This window comes from Plectropomus leopardus, chromosome 19 (assembly GCF_008729295.1).
Source record: "Plectropomus leopardus isolate mb chromosome 19, YSFRI_Pleo_2.0, whole genome shotgun sequence".
Classification (NCBI taxonomy): Eukaryota; Metazoa; Chordata; class Actinopteri; order Perciformes; family Serranidae; genus Plectropomus; species Plectropomus leopardus.
The window spans coordinates 17,930,810-17,944,432 of NC_056481.1; the positions used below are offsets into that span (position 1 = coordinate 17,930,810).

General features: G+C 42.0%; 1 protein-coding gene across 4 annotated transcripts in view; it reads left to right on the plus strand.

The window, feature by feature from the left end:
* Window positions 1-212: 212 nt before the first annotated feature.
* The window catches only part of raraa (retinoic acid receptor, alpha a), a 178,484-nt gene continuing 165,073 nt past the window's right edge, over window positions 213-13,623 (plus strand). For all 4 annotated transcript variants that reach the window (XM_042507470.1, XM_042507472.1, XM_042507471.1 and 1 more), the window contains exon 1: window positions 213-478. The gene's annotated coding sequence lies outside the window, so the exon portion shown is untranslated. The remainder of the gene's footprint in view (window positions 479-13,623) is intronic.

A 13,623-nucleotide genomic window follows, 5' to 3' on the forward strand; every position in this document is an offset into this window, starting at 1 on the left:
TTTAGTGAAGCATAACAGAACTATGAGAAAGATGACAGGATGAAGCACGCTTAAAATGCAACTAAACGAATGCTGCACTTTTCTCGTTGCCTCCCATCATCTGTGCAGAGCACTGAGCACATCTGGAGGGAGCAGGACATCCACTTTTTTAAGACTGGCCCCCAGAAAAGGAAAGGGGCGGGGTCAGAGCTGGTGTTGGATTTCACAGCCAGAGAACGTGACTGCAATGGTTGCCCTCGCGAAAGCCGTGCCAAACTTGGCTGCTCTCTGAAAGCGGCTCGCGGTCTCTCAACGCACCTTGCGGTTCGCCGGTGGAGGTAAGCGTCACTTGGAGCCGGCGGGAGCCACCGTTTGCAGATTTGAGAGTCGGCGGAAAACTTTGAAAAGAGTACCACCGCGGAGAAATAGGCTACAGCTGCGCGGCTGAACTTCCACCAGCAGCCCGAGGGGACCGGGAGGAGGAGTCAACAGGTCCCAGGTATTACCATCCACTTGCCATTGACAGCTTGTCAACATTTGACAGCGTGGTCTCAACCTAGGATGTTAACCGTATTAAACTGTTAGCTCTTTCACTGGGGGGATTTTGAATGCGTCATGCATGGCTACGGTGATAATGTGCACTAGTGTCACAGTTTTTTTTTCTTTTTCTAGCGGCGTTCATTGTCAGAAACGGACTAAATAAATGGAGTCCGAAACTCCTGTCAAGTTATTTACGGCTACCAAAGGAAAAGATAGCTAATTGTGTTTTTTTTTTTTCGAGCGACATTATATTCAGTGGATACGACGTCTGTAAGGGCGGCTAGCATGCAAAGCTAACGCTCCTCTGTGTTGCTTGTAAAGACATTAGGGCACATTACACCGCTGACAGTTTCCTCGAGTCAATTAACAGAGCCGACCTACCAACATACCCAAAAAGTGCCCACATGTGGAGCTAAAAGCATAGCATGCTGTGTGTCTGAGCGTCTGCACCCACTTGTTTGTTTTTTGCACCGTCAGGACAGCGGAATGTGGGGGAATATGCATTTTCGGACACCGTGCTTTCGCTCATTTCTACCAATATTGCTTCGTTGCGGGATACTTTCGGCTTGAGGTGAACTTTGCTTGAGTGCACGGTGTACTTTGCTGTTGATACCGATCATATCAGGAGCCCACTTCCTCCCTTTGGTGTGCTGTAAATGGATGAACAGGCATAGCTCACAGAGGGGCAACCACAGCCTGCATTCTTTTGATGTGCTCTAATAGTGAGCTGCAAACTTGATGACCCAAAACGCATTTTTCTGAGAGCCTTACACTACCACTGCAAACTGACAGAGATGCCCCTAATTTGTTAACACCCCTGATTAACCCCTGTCATAATAATGTGGCAACTTGAAGTGTCTGGATCTCTGCAAATTAAATGTCAGGACTGTGTTGTATCATTAGAGTTACATACCCTGCAGCATCACAAAGTCATCAGTGTTATCTTGTAAATGTTTTCTTGTGAAACCACAGATTACACCTTACCCTCCGTTTATGGCTCTCACAAGTACTTTCTAGATGTTTCCCTTTTACTTGAGTAATCTGTTAAGTCTGTGCACTTTACGCATTTGGCACAGCGTGATTTGCTGAATGATATTTTATGACACAGATTTACGATACCTCGCTGAACGTTTATAACACTGGCTGCAGACATGGCAGCACAGACAAATTTTTAGCAGGGTGGAGCTGAAAGAAGAAGAAGATGCCCTTTCCTGTGACAACCTGTGACATTCAGAGCAAGATGCATTAGAGGCCGAGTCACTCAGTGGGAAATTTGGTGCGTCTGAGGGTTTTCCCACCCTGTCACCTTCTTTCTTGGTGTGGTTCACAGTTAAATGTTGTGCCACCGCCTTAATTGGGAAGGCTTGGGCTAAATGCAAGAGTGTATACTTGCCCCTAAAACTGTCACATCTAATAATGATTTTCATAATAGCCTTTAGACCAGGGATACATACAGTTTATACAATATCGGACGTTTCTAGGATTTTAGGACATTTCTAGGAATCTAGGACATTTCTAGGATGTCAGAACATTAGGATTTTAGGACATTTCTATTATTTCAGAAAATGTTTAGGATTTTAGGTCATTTCTCAGGTTTTAGGACATGAGGGGCTTTGATGCTGTTTTATGCACTCTGGCACCTTATGTACACTAAAAGTACAAATACAATTCCCAGTGTGAATCACTTTATTTTTTACTTTGAATTAGAAAATGGTTGGAGAGCCACCTGGCACCCTATCGGGGTCAGACTTGGCCCGCAGGTCATAAATTGAGTATCACTGCTTTAATGTTTGTGAAAAGTAGTAATCCGCTGTCTAGCTGTCTTGTGATACCTGATTCCCATCATTGAATTCTAAAAATATATACACCATGTTTCAATTTGGTTATCTGAAATGCATGATGTTGGCATGCCTAAGCAAATGTCATATATTAAGATCTAACACATTAAGAAGGTTTTGGAGAGATTATGCCCTCAAGTCATTGTTGACAGCAGCTCTAGTCACATTTTTTTCATGCTGCCTCCTCCTGAAGAGCAGAACTGATTTAGCACCGTCTCTTGCAACAATATATTCAAACCTGAATAACACAGAAATTAAGCCTGTGTCTTTAAAAGTTAACTGCCCTGTTGAGCTTGTTTGCTAAAATGCAGTGTCGATTTGTAATGCAGCACGAGGCAGTGGGTTTTTTTGCGATACTGTCAACCCTCTGTGACAAGCGTCAACGGGAAGTTGGTGCTCTCCTCGAGTGAGCAGTGCCAGTTAAAGGCCTCGCACGCCTCGGCTTCACGTGGCACTAAATGTGTCATCACCGTGGTGGCGGTGGCACACTCACTTTACCCCCTCACATCCCCTACGCCCTCGCAGTGTCCCTTTCCTTCCTCTGCAGATTGTAAAGTCGAGTTTGAGTGACACTGGAAAGGAAATTTTCTTTTCCTCTTTGTTCTTTAAAAACACAGTAGTAGTGAGTCAGTGGCTCCTAGCTCTGTCAGTTTTATTTTAATGGGTTTTTTGCTCATCACCTGTGGAACAAATGACTTTACTAGATGAAAGGTGATGAGTTATTTCTGGTCGATAAGGTTATTTGCATTTAGATTTCTGTGTGGAGAATATTTGGCGGCTCAATCTGCCAGCTCATCCTTCTCAGCTGTTTTTCTAATGCGTTCAGTAAATTTCTCCAAATTATTTTTCTTTTACACTTCTGTGGAGCAATGGGTGTAAAACTTTGCATGCTGAATTTAAAAGTTTTGACTGACCTATTTTCATACTGCACAGCAAGTCAGAGAGTGTGTCTTTCCTTCCTCATACTCCTGTCAGGTATTTTAAAGTGTTAATAAATCGTTTTGATCTCAGTCACAAGATAGCATCCTTCATAAATGACACATAAACTATCATTAATAAGGGGTGAAAATCCAGATTTAGCAAGATTGCACAGTAGACGAGAAGAGGAAATATTCTTAGAGATATACTCATGGCTAAACTTGGCACTGGACCTAGCTTTCTCTGAAAAAGCTCTCAGTGTGTCAGGTGGTTTGGTTTGCTTTGGTCTGTGGTGGTCGACTCTCGACACACTGTGTTGCCACAGCGCCTGCCCCCTGTTGTTGACGAGCCGGGTTGACTCATGAGGCTATGCAGCACAAACTCATCAGGCACTGACAGATGAGACACGCTCCCCACAATGGCAGGGCACCCTGGAGATGTCACCCAGCGCCTAACGGTAAACACCTCTACCCAGTCCCACCCACACACTGTCAGATTTTGACTAGACACTCTCTTTCAGGAGTAGGAAGTATTTAAAGTAAAAACCGCACAGCAGAATTAGAGTTTTACTAACTGCAAATAGGAAAATCCAGAGGGCTAGTGTTTTAGACTTTGTTTTGATGTGTACATGTGTTGGTTTACCAATATACTGTAGTTGCCAGTGTTTCGTCAGCAGTCTTTGGCCTAATAAAGAAACAGTTACTTTTAAAAATGGAGTCCAGAGAAACAGTGTAGCTTCACACTAATGAAACCAGCCTTGACCTAAATGAAACAGGCCCCGACTCTGTCAGAATAAGTAGAAATAAATTGGGATATTACAGTGGTTTGGCAGTGGTGCCCAATGACGTAGTCATTGCCTTAGGGACTGGGGCGAGTGTGGGAAAAGCAGGAGAGAAGAAGGGTGGGAGCCGATACCAGGAGAGTGTAGCCGGAGCCGAGTGGGATTTTTTTTTTTTTGGAGGGGGAGTTCTGGAGCCGCTGTGATGTCGGGATGTGGGAGCTCCACTCACGTTGGCCGGCGGCAGTTAGGCTTGCTTTTGCATACTGATTGTCTTTTTGCTGCTTTCTGCATAGCTCTCTGGACTTCCCGGCCCTGCAAGATCCGCAAGGGTTAACTACCTCCCTCTTTCACACCGCCTCCTTTTATTCCTCCTTTTATGGCTTTGATGGTATTAAATAATCTTTACGTGTCAGAGTGCACAGCTCCCAGTGTTCATGTCAGGAGAGCGAGAGAGCAATTAGGTCAGAGTGGTAGAATAACTCGGTTTCATCCCAGCCTTAAAGCGGCAGGGCACCTCACTTCAGCTTGCTCTTTGTATTCACCTCAAACCTTCAGGGTGAGATTTTCAAAGAGGTCCAAGGCCAGTGGGGTTATCAAAGCACTCCGAGAGAGAACTTTGTATCTCTCTGTTGTATAATCTCATGATAAAACGTCCCAGAGTGGATCATCGGTTGTGATATTTTAGGTTCCTCGCTATGTTAATTTGCCTGAAGAATCAGGCCACGTTTGTCTCTTTTTTCCTAATGAGGCTGAGCTAAAGACCCATATAACCTATTATCCTGGTTATTGATTTGGAATGTGTTTCAAGCTTCTGCTTGTTTTGGTAGACCTTGAAATCTTTGACACATATATCTGCAGAGCTGTTCTGCTTTTTTTAAAAAGACAAACAGATCCTTAAAGCTGGGCACATACTGTTTGATTTGAGCCTGTTTTAGAAATGTTATTTAATTCCAGCTCCCACTGTAAGAGGGAATCGCATTTGATTTGAAGCCGAAGCTCATGATTTATTTGCTCACATTGTGCAGTCTGATCGTCAAGTGGCAAACTGAGTGCTCACATTGTATGTGTAAAACAGGTAATAAAATGATACCTTGGCCCTTGCAGACTGTTCTGGCTATTGAAATTATCAATAAAGATTTGTTTGAAAACTCTAGGGCTGCTAGCAAAGGTACAGTTCAAAATAATGTAGAGACAGACATCCCAAAAAGAGGCTTTAAGTCCAAAAATACCGGTTAGCCCCCCCCCCCCAACCACCACCACCACCACCACCACCACCACCATGACTCTGAAATAAGCCATGCGGCTTAAAAATTATGTCAGAAACATTTAGTTGTTGCTCTAAAACAGTGGTCCTACATTGCACAGTAAGAGAGAGGTTCAAGGATGGCAGTTGTCAGTCTTGCAATCAAAGACTGCCTGGGATAAAATTCTGACAGTTTCAGAAATTTGGGATGACCATCTCACTGTGTGACTGCTGTTTTGACCTACGTCTACCAAACAACCATTGGAAATGCAGTAGGAAATGATGCTGATGATGTTTTAGTTTTTCTCTTACCACTACAGCGCTGTATGAACATGATGCGCACTAATGACGTTTTGTTATTAGGCATTGAAGGCTATGTATGTACGGCCTGTGATCCAGTAAGCATAGTCATTGTACAGTCTGCATACATCAAACTTACCGTCGTATCCAAGTTTATTAGATCCAGTGTAGCTTGCACTAAACTTATAAGACTGCTAAAATCTTAAAGTCTGTAGGAGGCTTAGGACATAAAACAATTGATGGAAAGCCTTGTGTTTCTGTTTTACATGAGCTCACATGATCAATGTTGTAAAGTTTCCCATAGCCTGTTGTCTCATGTTTGAGATTGCATTGCTACCATTTGGCACGGGAATATTCTAGCCCATGACAAACTGTTTCATTGCCCTCGTCACAGGGTTTCATACTATTTTCCACACTCATTTTGTACCTTGGCTTTTTACAAAAGTGTCTCTGCCCAGTCGGACAGTCCCCCGGCGTGACGGCTGACATTTCCAGTGAAAGAGCCCTATTGTTGGTCCTTAATCCCCCTCCACCCTCCTCTCCATAAAACAATGGTATCAATTGCTTCCACTGAGTACATCCACAGCTCTGAGTGAGAGACAGGCTGGCCGGGCCTGTTAGCTAGCCTGCCAGCCATCCTACCAGGCAGCCAGGCCGACTTCTTCATTCCCAGTGATAGCTCTGTGCTGGAGCCCACAGATTCCTATTCAGGCATCTGCGCTAATATTATCTCTGTAGCATGAGAACCAGCCCTTGATCGCAGCAGCACTGCCACCTCGTAAATGCACAAATAATGGCTTGTGTATATATTTATTTTCCCTGAGAGACAGTGGAGCAGACCGGTGGCTTCGACACACCCCCATCCCCCACCTTCTTAATGAATGGTCTCCATTCTATTTTCCTTCATTTTCCCCAGGACACTGCCATTAACTTTGACAGATGATATGTTCTTTCACTGAAACAGTGATCTTGAGCGCACTGTCACTGGAAATTGGATTCGCACACCCACCCCTTTTGCTCCTTGCCTTTTCTCCATCTCTCCTTTTCTCTCCGTCCTCCTTTTTCCTGTTGCTCTCTCTCAGTCTGCACTGAGGGACATGCTGTTAATATTCCTTTTAGAGCTGCACTGTACAGCTGAGCTGCCAAGTTAACCCTCTGCTGCCATGAGTCAGACAGCTAGCCAGAGAGCTGGTGTCACTTACACAGATGTCTGACCAGCCAATCTGTCCTTAAGCACTCCTTGATAATACCACTACTGCGTTGTGCCAAGTGTGGGTCTGCAGTCAGTTATGACATTGTAGTGATTGATTTGGGGGGGTTGTGCAGATGAAGAAAATCTTCCATTTACATAATTACCTTACTGACAGTGGTGTCATTAATATATATATATATATATATATATATATATATATTTTTTTTTTTTTTAGGGAGTTGGAAACTTAGACAGACGAATACAACAAAAACAGTGATAAAGAATGTCCAAATAGATGAAAAAATCGATTTGGAATCTAATTGAATCTATTTGAACATGCCTACGCAATGTAAAAATGTACAGCTATGTATGTGCATAGATGGCGTGACGAACATTAGCTCCTGACCACTACAGATCATTGTTTGAGACCAGCAAACAACAGAACTGGTGTTTTTTAGTGACACGTCGATGGCATTTCTAACTGTGATTGTGACACCAAACAGAACCACATGTTGACCAAAACATTCTTTAAACACAAAGAAACGTAAAGTTTCAACATGTCCACCACATAATGCAAATGTTACATTACCATGGTTTGCAAAAATGTACAATTCAAATATTTATTCTGGCGATGGGGTTTAGGAGCTATATGAAAACTGCTAAGACAAACTTAAATCATTGGTCCCATTAGTCCTAAGAATGTGAGCTCCCTCGTCTCAAAAATAATTTCTCTTTAGGCTGCATGTAACAAAATTTCCTTTTGAATGGTGCTAGACCTCCTATTGTTTTTTTCGCTGAAGCCGCTTATGTAGTCTGGGCATAACATACCTACGCTCTTTGTCTGCCCCATTATAAGCTTCCTTAAAACTCTCTGATGGCTATGCATCTTAAAAGCAGCTCCAAAACTGTCCTGGACACATTTTAAGCAACTTTTTTTCATTTATTTTCTGACACCTGATCATATGCTGTTCAAGATTTAAAACAAATGTTCTGATAGCCAATGTGTTATGGTAAAAGAGCCAACTATTTATGAACTGTATAGAGGGTCAGTATCCACCTTCTCATGCCCATGCATTGTAAAGATTATTTTCCTTATTGACAAAGCTTTCGTTTATTCTTCTAATCAGTGTATTGTTTTCTTTAGTTTATAAAATTCAAAACATGCTGGAAGTGTCCATCCTACTTTCCAAGGGTCCAAAATTATGTCCTAAAATGTCTTCTATTGTCCAACCAGTTTTCAGTTTTCAATGATATAAAGCAAAGAAAAGCTGGAAATATTCACAACTGAGAAACTGCATTGTTGGAATGGTTGGTGTTTTTGCTGGAAAACACAGTTTCAACAAACAAGAGTCTATCAACACTGTAGTGGTTACTTATTAGCTGGGCTGCTCTCCATCATACTAAATCTCATCGCTTTAATTACGACACTTGACAGCTCTTGTGTCATTCCCAGTCCGTTATTGGGACCATTACATGTGAATCTCCTGTGCAGCAGCCATGGCCAGTTTCAAAGCACAACACAAACCAGAGCATCTTAACACTGATTTCAGTGGAACAAATCCCCTCTATTGTGCCTCCTGTGTGGGCGTATGTGGCAGTTGACAGTGTATTACCCAGCTGCTTCGGCTGCAGCTGCTTGCACATTAGCTCTCCTTGCTAGGCCACATTTATCAGTGTGAAGTGAACACCACAGTGGAGAGATAATGGTCCTGAACAAAGATGATACCACTGTTGCTGCTGCTACTTTGAACAGCTAGCCAGTCGTAAGTGGCTCAGCTCATAGCATCGTTATCATGCTGCTCTGCAGCCTTGGCTTGTGCCCGCCAAGTCTGTGCAGCTAGTGCGCCTCTGCTACATATTCTGTCTCCATGGGCTGTCATCACAGTGCAGAAGAGCCATCACACCAAATATCTGTCATGCTCAGATGTTGCGGTACAGAACCTGTAGGAGGGCAGGATTCCAGTGTTTGCAGCTGGAGGAGTGGACGGTAAACCAAGGTTACCCCCATAAAAAGTGCAGCAAAAAACCAATTATGGGCTAATTACATTAACCTTTGTGTGAGTTTATAAAGCAGTAATTAATCTTATATGTTTGTTCCTATAAAAGTTAAATACATTGTTGTTGTTTTGGTAGTTAACACATGAATAAAATGCATGCACAGTACATGTATTTGTGAGGAAAGTGTTGCAGAAATGCACCCAGCAGACTCAGCCTCAGCCTGCAGATGTTTGTCAGCAAGGAAGCATAACTCGTGTATGTAAATGATACCCATTCAGTCAGTGAGACTGTGAGACACTGTCAGTAACGGCAGATCCTTTGATTGGTTTTGTACTTCATTTTGTGTCAACATAATTTCCATTTTTCTTGGCTTTTTGTGTTGCAGTAATAATTCTGTAATATGGCACACCAGGCAGCATATGGCTGCCATTTATGATCAACAGCCTCTGTAAAGAGGTGACGTGAATATGCAAATGCCTGCATGCTAATGGAATAGTAATGTAATGAAGTGCGTTGTATACGGCCAATAATGAGTCCCTGGTTATTGAGTGTTGATGGCCTTTGTTGTTTCACAAACTGAAGCTTTCTTGTTTATTCTTCCTGGCACACATATGCGCCGTAGCCCAAAACATGCTTGCGCGCGTGTGCGCACATACACACGCACACACGTGTACAAACAAACTCACACAGACTCACATACATGAACATTGCCTTCCTATTGATTCATGGCATTGGATGAAAAGCATATTGATAAATACCTGGAGTACTTGCCCACTGAAATTGTGAAGCTAAATTGGGCAGAACTGAGACAGATGCGGCGCAGTAAATTAAACAAGCAATCTTCTCTGTTGGGTGACAGCACAATGGTGATTAGGGTTTCATGTGAGCTGCCCTACATTATTTATGGTTGTGCTGTGGGCTGCCTGCAGTTGAATAAACCCACAGTCCATTGACTGGGCACATTATGGGAGGCCGACTCGTAGTGAGAGGGGGAGTTAAAAATGGCTTTATTTCCTCTCGAGGAGGTCCATTTTCATCTAAATGAAGGTGGAAGCCCCAAGCGTGTTGTTTCCAGGCCCTGCGTGTGTGAAATGTGTTGACTGTGTTCCAGGAGGCTTCTCTGCGCCGCTCTGCTTCGTGTTCTGGGGTGATTTCTGCAGAACCTCTCATTTGTACACATCAGCCATTCCTAGCTTTCTTAGTTACTGCCTACTCGACTCGGTGCCCTTTGCCAATTCACAGTTTGGCAGTTTTCTTCTGTCCACAGTTGTACTTAGGGCCATCTTGCCCTGCCTAATAAGAGATGTGAAAAAGTTTTGCATTAAGAACAACATATAGCCTGTATCACTGCTTTTCTTTGACAGTTTCTATTGATAGTTTGTGACCTGTTTAGAGAGCTGCAGGGATGACGTATGTTTGAAGGCCAGCCCAGAAGTTAACATCACCCTTGTTCCCTTGACAAAAAAGCCTTTGGGATTTTTCTTTTTCATTGGATTTTAGTAAAAAATAAGCTCTGTGGCAAACAAAAGTTTATGAAACTTACACATTTTGTTCAGCAAGATCATTTTCACAAATGAACACCACTTTTAGGATATTTGAAGTGTAAATGCAATTGCCAGAAGTAGAACACTAACTTTATGTTACAAACAAACTACATCGCCACCTCAATAAGGCCGCAAAACTGTGACTGGCATGATGATGTTCTATAGTCTGGCGTAGAACTGGCGCAGCTTATGTTGTGAGACAAAATGTGAAAATCTCTTAAGCTTGTGTTAACCACAGACTTTATTTCAGACACCTAACTAATAGCCCAAATAAAAAACCCACTGACTATGAGATGAGCGAACTGAGAGTTATAAAATGTTAACTAATTTTGGCTTTTTTTTAGACTCATTCCTGACTTATTCCTGTACCACTCTATGGTTTTATGTGGCAGTCTTATGTGGCAGTAAGATATGGACAGGATCAAGAAATTCTTTTCTCATTCACAGCATGAACAAGATACTTAAATTCAAATTCACCACTTAAGAGGTGTTGCCCACTTGCGCGATGGCACCGAAATACAGGCAAAACAATCTCTTTTTAACAGCTAAACTGGCTTTGCTTGCTACAGCTATCTAATTGAAACTCTTGGCTATGAACTGTTTCGTTCATATTGCCTTGCAGTTGACTTACTTGCAACACAATACTGGGTGTTAAGGAACAAGTTCTAGTGTTTGAAGGAGTGCAATGGATTATGACAAACAAAGGATCAGAAAGAAATTGAGCTTTATTTAATCCATTAAAAAATGACTTGATGGCCTCAATCCCCATCCTGCGGATCAGCCTGGGACACACCTAGTATAAGCTTGCTCCAGCCACAAGCTATATTTTTTTTTATTACAAGGACCCAAGGAAACTTGTTTTGCACGGTTTGTGCTGCTTCCATGTGACACATTTCTAGTATCTAAATTAAGACCCTGCAGTAAACACTGACCTTCTACGTCAGCAGAGGGATATTTTCCCTCAATCAGGGACTATAAAACTGATGCGGACTTAACTCAAAGATTGCATCATTGTACAACCTTATAAACACAGATACTGAGGGGAACTCAAGGTCTTTGTCTGTGGAAGGCATTATGTAAACAAGTTAGTTCTTGCATTCATGTTGTATTTCCATTAAAATTTTCGTCAAACCCTAGCAATATATTTATAAAGCGGAAGTAATCATTGGTGCATGAGATCAATAAAGAGGCTACAGAAAATTAGATATTGTGCCTGGAGTAAGAAAAGGCTGTCAATGGTTATCTGTTCTGGCCGATAGAGATCTTTTTCACTGCAGAATAGAAATGTGCGAGTCACTACACAACCCGCGGGTCGCGTGGTTTGGGTTAGCTTGTCAGAAAATGTGCATTATTGGGCGCGCAAGTCACAAAGCAGCGTTCTGTGCAAGTTATTAATAATTTACAGAAACATTGTGCTATAGCGTTCTACCTTCTTCCCTCTCTTTCTTTGTCTCTCTTAAACACACACAGCAAGCAGCTTTATCAGTCTGATATATTTAAATCTCTCCGGTCGTGGTGTCCAGTAAAAATGTTTCCCTCTGAGAAAATGTAGGCCTAACACTGTGTCTTAACAGCGGGAAAGCAAGCATCTCTCTGTCCCCACTGAATCTGTTATATCAGTATGTGCACTTACGTTACACCGTGTAAACATACCACTGTACCCATCAGCTGTGCACTCATGTAAACAAACCATGCAGGATATGTCAGCTGTGCCCTAGAGATCAGACTTAAAGGGACGCACCAACTAAAATCCAGTATGTTATTTTCATAGTCAAGGAAAGTTCAATCAATATTTGTGAACATGAGCTAATCTCTAAAAGACAGAAACCAGAGAAGTAATTCTCAAAATTGTGATGTCATAGGTCATAAAGTCTGGAGCTGCTCGATGGAAAATGAATGGTAGCCTGATTTTGTGGACCCACAGAGTGTTTGTTTTCTTTTTTATAGCCAAGTAAACTTTAATACTGTACTGAAACAGAAAATTGACCCATATACTGAGGACATTCTCCTTGGTGCTCTCAGTGTCGGTGTCTTCTCTAGTTCATTGTCTGTTCATTGTCTAATACTAATGAGGTGCCGATATTATCATGCATCCCTAATTGGCACATCATTAGTATCGGTAGATATTGACTTTAAAATTACATATCGCAACTGGCCAACATGCTGAGTTCTGCCGATATTGCAAATTTCTTTCTTTTTTTATTGACAAAGTGTACAAAGCATTAACCTTAATTTTAAATATTTTTATTATTTTGGACAATGAATGAATATTACATACATTAAAAAAAATTGCATTTTATGTCTCTATCTGCTGGTGGGCCATAATGATAAGAGTATGCATAACATGATGTTAATTCAGAGGAGACTTGATGACCACTAAATTTAGGCAGGGAAAAAATGGATATGGAAATGAGTTAATATATATTGGCATATTGGATATTGGCAAAAAATGTGAAATTGTGCATCCCTAGCTCTTACCATGTATATATAATGACACTTTTTATGGGTTTCCCCACCACTGTCCTCACTTGTCTGTAGTTTGGGGCTAGGAGCATACTGCGAGGCTTTTGGTTTGAATTGTTACTTTGTGTGCTACTAGTGCAGTTTTAAGGTTATTTTATGGATATTTCCTTGACTATATTTAGCCACTACATCCATACATTCTTCTTGTCTTCATGGATTTTTGCCTTTGGTTGTTGCATTGGAAATCATCATTTATCATTTATCATTTATCATCATTTTTTTTTTGCCTGCTAACTGGTATGGGGATGATGTTGGACCTTTAAAGCCGGAGCAAGAGGCCTGATTGTCAGATGGTAAATTTCAGAAAGTCACAAAAATTAGGTGATACAGACACCTCTTGAACCAATGCCTCATAATAACCTTTCACTGGATTTGGACAGTCGAAACGCTTGAGTTCTTCGAGTGATTTGAAGAAAGTGCTTGAGAGCTTGTGTTTGCAACTGAAAGCAGTTAATCTTCTCTGTGTGTAGGAGGAGTGGGATGAGAAAATGGGATGCCATCACTAATTTGTGTTTTGTTTGTGCATTTCACTCATACTGAAGTAATTGTAGATTTTCTGCCCATGCACAAGATATGAAATGGCTAACAAGAAGGCTATGTTTGTTTTATATCAAATTGGCTGTCATCTTCACTTTGATGGATGCCTGTTGCGTGAGTGTGGCCTAATTGTCCTTCTGCACAGCAGCGTGCGTTCATCTCTGTTGGCCTCTGGCCCACGATACCCACTCAAACTCTGCTCCACTTGTCCAGAGCACCAAAACAATGCA